General features: G+C 46.9%; 1 long non-coding RNA gene across 1 annotated transcript; it reads left to right on the forward strand.

The window, feature by feature from the left end:
• Nucleotides 1-579: 579 nt before the first annotated feature.
• Nucleotides 580-5582, forward strand: LOC147253939 (uncharacterized). Its single transcript, XR_015118452.1, has 4 exons — nt 580-691; nt 770-887; nt 988-1182; nt 2654-5582. It is a non-coding gene; the product is annotated as an uncharacterized LOC147253939 (long non-coding RNA).
• Nucleotides 5583-6740: the final 1158 nt, after the last annotated feature.

The raw sequence follows: 6740 nt of genomic DNA on the forward strand, positions 1-6740 counted from the left end.
CTTCAGACAGTGACGTCCCCAGGGACTGCGCCATGACTCGGCTAACTGTGCTGCTGGCTACGCAGGGACCGTCTTGCTGTCTCTTTCTATGGCGCCATTAAAATGTTCAAGTACTTTTGCTATATGAACTACATTTCTGTAGTTTAGCTGGTGAATAGAATGTACAGTGTTTCTGTCGAAAACTGGATGAGTGTGTAACGTGTTTCTTGTGCTGAGCGATCATAAAGCGGCTGCGAGAAGGTGCCGGGTGAGGCACGCAGTTCTCCTGCCTCACGGAGGAGGCGCTAGTGAGCCCAGGGAGTCTGCTTGCGCCTCCTCCGTGAGGCAGGAGAATAAGAGACAGCGCGCTCCAATTGACTGTAAGGAAAGTCAAGTGCAGTCATTCAGTTATTTTCTCCTCCTGAGAGGCCGTAATGTCACAATGGAGGGTTACATTTCTGAGCTAAAACAATTTTCTAAACTGGATGTTCAGTAGAAGCAGGAGGTTCACGCTGAAGTAGCCAAAGCACTGAAGAAGCTGTGGCAGACAGGAGCCAAAACATGAGAACATTTTTGTCTGTTTTTTATTATTAAATGCAGTTTTTTTTTCATATGTTTAGAGATCTGATTGTGATGAAGTCAGCGCCTCAGCAGCCATGAACCTCAGCGTGTCACTGGCTTCATGTGACGGCGTGCGTTCTTTAAGATGAAGGTAGGCTGTCTGTTGATGCGTGTCATGTATCGGTTATGACATGATGATTCTGACATTTGAATTATGTGTCCACTGGAGCTGTGATCCTCTACAAGGCTACCTTGATTTATTGAGTTCAGAAAGGACCGGGTCCTAAATCGTACCACACTCTTTGGAAACCAGCATATTGGGTTCCTGTGTTGATCAGTTTTATAAGGTAAAGAACCATGATCCCTGTCAATAAAATATAGGAGAGGAAATGAATTTATGCAGACACCCCTGCAGTGTTCCAATGATTATCTCATGTTTATCTCCAGATGCCAACTCCAAAAGGTTTGCTATCTATGCAAAAAGAAAACCATTGTGGCCACCAAACGTGCTAACACTGTGGCGCCAAGGAGCCTCGTGAGGAGAAGCTGCAAAGAAAGAAGGAAAAGTTTTGGGATGAGTGGAAAGAGTGGCGGAAAACCAACAGCAGCATCAGCACAATATAGGATGGGGCAAATTTACTGGTGAGTTTGTTTCTGCAAACCTTACAAATGTTTGCTATTCCATGTCTCATCTACTCCACCCCCTGGTTCATGTTTCTGTGCATTTTATTGTTCAACATAATCGACATAGAAGTCAAAACTGTTTGTGAGAAGATCCAGCAGCAACAGATCTGGACACCAGAATATAAGGACTCTCAACGTAGCTTAAACTCACATGAAATTTAATGTCGTCCAATCAGTTCATTGTAGAATATTTGATTGAACTTGGTGATTTATACACAAGCAGAGCTCCAAAGCAGCGCTGCTTTTCTGTCCAGTTGCACACCTGAAGTTTCACTTTTTATTCAAACAATCTAACGCAGCTGCCACAACTGCTCGATTTCATCCATCGACCAACATTTATCTTCCAAAAAGAATTTAACCAGCTGGCATTAAAATCGAAAAACCTGCCAGTAAGTTAATTGGCTCGTGCTCTCCCCCAGGATGATGACGGAGGTGGAGCAGCGGGTCACTCGGCTGCTCCCAGTTGGCTGGTTCCACGGGTGGCACTTCGAAACATCGGAGCAAACTTCCAAACAAGCGTTATTTGTATAAACCAACCACACATTGGGGACATAAATGGTTACTTCCTTTGCATGAAAAGACATTAGAACTTAATAAAGTGATGTATTAACAGCTCTAAAGTAGGAATTAAAACAGCTTTCAGTCTGATTCTTTATGATGCTGCTCGAGGTCACGAGCGCGGCAAACGTAACAGTGAGTCGTAATTTGGGTGCGTGCAAAATGAGAATTGTGGTCGTTCTGCCAGGAGCACAATCTCTGTCTCAACTATAATATTTGTAGGTTCTTCATTCAGCAGTCACAACTGAAACAAGTGCTATACCTCAATGGTTAACATGGATACGACTACCTTCATTTGTGTCATTTATGAACGATAACAGACAAGCATATAAATATGACAATAAGGCAAGCCAAGGCAATTTTATTTGTAGAGCCTGTTTTCCCCACCAGTTTGTCTCCAGGCTTCATGGCATCATAACAACATCCTCTGCCCTCAGAGCCTCACATCGACTGAGGAGAAACTCCATAGAAAACCTTGAACAGGGAAAAACCCTTTTAACAGGGAATAACACAGACATGTTCAATTTACAAGAGACAACTTAATGACAAAATGAAATTAAGGACTGAAATTGGGCATCAACTGGTGTACTACACAGCTGGGTTCCACTGGAGTATCTAATATTTTATTCATCCCATTTACATGAATTTAAGGGAAAAAATATGACAAATAGCTCCCAGTATGAGCACTTGACTCATCCCAAGACCTGGGTTCCCCCTCGGGGCCGTACCGCTGCTTTCGGATCTACCTAAAGATGAAAATCAGCCTGGAACGTTCCACAGCTGTTACTCGTTAGCCTCCTCACAGTCGCAGTATCTGTACTAGTTTCACCAGAGTATCCGGCTCATCCGTACTGCATACATTCACTTTCAGGTCCATGAAACCACCCAGTCATCCCGCCGAAAACCACAGGGCGACTCAGCGCAGCCCAGTTCCCTCCACCGCTCTGGACTGGTTCTGTGGTTGTTCCAACAAGTACAAATAACTGAGCCACCAACCGAACCTCGGCTCAACCACAAACCAGCAGACGGACTTTCAAAGATCCTTTTTACGACAGTCACTGATATCATACCAGATCGCTCCGGCCCTGCAGCTGGCCAAACCCTGCTCTCCCCACCCCTGCTGGATCAGACACCCATTCATCCATCCTCCAGACTGCTCATCCTGTTGACTGGAGTCCATCCCAGCCACCCCCTGAAAAAGGCGGGTCATCCTGCACGGGTCACAGGGCCAACGGGGAGAAACACACAGCCGTCTCACTCTGACTCACCACCTGAATCTGACATGACCAACACAACAAAGCATTTGAATATTCAGGATTTTCTGAAGGCCATAAACTTAACTTTCTTTATCAGGGCTCCGGCTGTGGCTCAGGGAAACTTTCCAAGACCCATTTTAAAAAGCAGACAGACCTCAGTCCTCCCCCCAGCAGAGCCTGGCCCGGTCCAAGGCTGGGTCCAGCAGGTACCATCTCAGACAACAAAGGGAAACCTGCAAGAGCACAGAGAGGAGGACTCGGTGGAGCAGCTCCCCAAGCTCTGCAGCTCCAAACCAGGGCTGGAAAGTACTCACCTTCACAAATGTTACTGCAATTGAGAAGCTTTTGAAGTACTTGAAATTTTTCAAAACCTGTCATTTAACTAAAACTTCAGTCGGTTTTGTTTTCATGTACTTTGCCATGTTCTAAATCACATCTGTTACTGAGTGAAAAAATTACAGTTTGCAGTGAATTATGGGTACAAGAACAACCTGGGTCAAGTCACAGGAGGGACAGAGACGTACAGACGGACGGTGCAGACCAGCTGAGGGAGGGCGGTGGCGTGAGGCCCTGGTGTGTTTACCCTGGTGCTTCTGCTGCTGCACCTGTAAAGAGAACAGCAGCTTCATTCAAGTCCACATCACACCTGCACACGCGTGGACAGGTCAAGTCAAGTCAAGTCAGTTTTACTTGTGTGGCCCCAAACCCCAACCAAAGTTCTGTCCTGACTCTGTCCAAGTAGAGCAGGTCCAGCACCTCCCTCCTTCAATGAACCTCCACCCAACAATTCTCCATCAGCAGCACATCCTGCAACAGCAGCCACCAGAACCTTCCTTTACCAGCAGGAAGGTGGAGCAGATCCAGGATCAGTGGGGACGGAGAGAGAGCAGGAGAGCAGGACAGAAACAAAGACAGAGAATGGAGGAAGACAGAGAGACAGAAGGAAAGAGAGGGACAGAGATAAAGAGGGAGAGAAAGGAGGAGAGACTGATGGACAGAGACAAAGACAGAGAATGGAGGAAGACAGAGAGACAGAAGGAAAGAGAGGGACAGAGATAAAGAGAGAGAGAAAGGAGGAGAGACTGATGGACAGAAAATGGAGGAAGACATTTATGCAGAAGAGAGGGACAGAGATAAAGAGAGAGAGAAAGGAGGAGAGACTGATGGACAGAGACTAAGACAGAGAATGGAGGAAGACAGAGAGACAGAAGGAAAGAGAGGGACGGAGATAAAGAGAGAGAGAAAGGAGGAGAGACTGATGGACAGAGACAAAGACAGAGAATGGAGGAAGACAGAGAGACAGAAGGAAAGAGAGTGACAGAGATAAAGAGAGAGAGAAAGGAGGAGAGACTGATGGACAGAGACTAAGACAGAGAATGGAGGAAGACAGAGAGACAGAAGGAAAGAGAGGGACAGAGATAAAGAGAGAGAGAAAGGAGGAGAGACTGATGGACAGACGGGGACGTGAGCAGGTGGAGCTACGGGTGGCAGCTGGAGCCTCTTCAGGTCTGGAGCCTCCTCCAGCAGCACCAGGATCTGGGATGAGGGGAGAAGAAGAGGAGTTAGTAACACGTCTGAGGACAGGAGGAGGAGAGAGAAGCCCAGTGCATCATGGGAGATCCCAGCAGTCTGAGCCTATAGCAGCAGGTCTAAGGGCCAGCCTAAGCAGTCCTGACTATAAGCCTGATCAACAAGGAGGTCTTAAGTCTGCTCTTAAACCTAGAGAGGGGGTCTGGGTCCTGGACTGAAACTGGGAGACGGTTCCACAGGAGGGGAGCCTGATAGCTGAAGGCTCTGGCTCCATTGTACCTTTAGAGGTGAGTGAGTGCGTGAAAGAATGCTGTTGCACTGGAAGTTCAGGAGGAAGAGGCTTCAGTATTGTGAGCACGACGCTAATGATCAGAAACAGCTTTCAACACCCACATCTCATCACATCAGCTGCTGATGGAGGATTGAAGTGACAATGGTGGGTGCAGCCTGACCAGGTCTGTCAGAGACTGTCAGCGGTTCTGAGGCAGTCTATGTCAGATATGATCAAGATTCTTGCAGGTCTTCTGTCCCAATGCAAGTAAAGTTTTTTATCTCAGTGATGTCGACATTGTCAACAACCTTGAATGTGAATCGTTAGGAACCAACACTCTCATACTTCCTGGTTTTCTTCTTCTACACTGCCTGTTACAGCCATCTTACATGTACTGCCATCCTCTGACCAGGTTATGCACTACATGTCCTGTTCTGTACTGCACAGGAACAAACACTCTCAGGAACAAAAAAGCAACTCAGTAACTTTTACTTAAAGTATATTTTAAACAAGTTAATTTTCCTTGAGTAAATGTTATTCATTTTAGACTGGTAATTTTACATGTAGTTAAGTAAGATTTAACCAAAGCAGTAGTTTTGTTACCTCAGTAGAATATTGTAGTACTCTTTCCACCTCTGCTAAAAACCTTAAATCCAGCAGGGACCTGGCTGAAGCTTTGGATCACGTTTCCTTGACATGGAGGGGACGGTGACGTGACGTCCTGCTTCCTGCCCCTGGAGACATCAGACTGCTTTAATGTTCTTGTTTAACGCTTCCTTGTTGTTGTGCTTGCTGATTGTGAACATTTCTGGTTCTCAGGCATCTCTTGAGAAACAGATCTATATTCATCCTCATGATAATATTCTATTTGGATTAAAAGTACAAGACAATGATCAGCCTTCTCTACTTGACTGCATGAATCAGACAGTCACTCCTGGTGATTTCATGTGTTTATTACCAACTTGCTCTTCTCCCAGTGTGGTCCGTACCAGTGCATCCTGGCACCACCAGGGCCAGCAGGTCTTCAGGCTTAGCCTCGCTGCTGCTTCGGTCTACATTGGCTCTGTCTTGCTGGTGGAAGGAGAGAGGCTCCAGCAGGGTGACAGCATCTGGAGCCTGACAGGATCTGCATCTTGGCTCCTGCCGCCTGGAGGCTGCAGCTCCAGAACACACACACCAGCATACTTGTAGCCAGGCAGCACCCTCAGATGTGATGGCTTGGAGTGGCTGAAGCAGAGGAGTGGCCCTGGCGGTACCACCGGGGGGTGAGCCTGTGTTGTGAAGACACACCCACACCAGTCGCTGCTCTAGCCAACAGAGAGGAAGTGCTAATTAGGCGCTGTTGATGAACGACACCTTCGGTACGCGCGTGAGGGCCTCAGCTCCTGCCACTCGGACGCAGATGTAAAGTGAGCGTGGGGAGAAGGTGCTAATGGGGAGCTCTTGCCAACGGTTTTAGAACCCCTTGATTCCACTGTGTTGAAGATGGGGGGGGGGTGCTTTGAAGTATCATGAAGCACGATGAAATAGACTCAGTCGTGAATGCAAGTGATGACAGCTGGACTTTCAAAGTAAGTTTTATTCTTCATGTCTGTGGGGTAGAAACTGCAAAAATAAACTTTTTCAAAAATTAATTTTTCTCAGAAGAAATGTGACAGGGAAGTTTAGAAGAGCCACACCAGTGCCGTTTTGGCCAAACCATCATGGGAGAAACAATGGTGATTCCTAGGACAGTGTTTAGAGTGAGAGAGAGAGGCAGACACACACACACACACACACACACACACACACACACAGAGTCAAACATCTAAGTCTTCAGAGGAAAACCCAAACACAGCCAGCTTTAAGTGAGGGATCAGACAGAAATGAAAGATGACACCGTGTGGAATGTGCCACAGGAG

The sequence above is a fragment of the Aulostomus chinensis genome, chromosome 11 (assembly GCF_037954235.1).
Source record: "Aulostomus chinensis isolate RoL2024-O1b breed Wild chromosome 11, RoL_Achi_v1.0, whole genome shotgun sequence".
Lineage (NCBI taxonomy): Eukaryota > Metazoa > Chordata > Actinopteri > Syngnathiformes > Aulostomidae > Aulostomus > Aulostomus chinensis.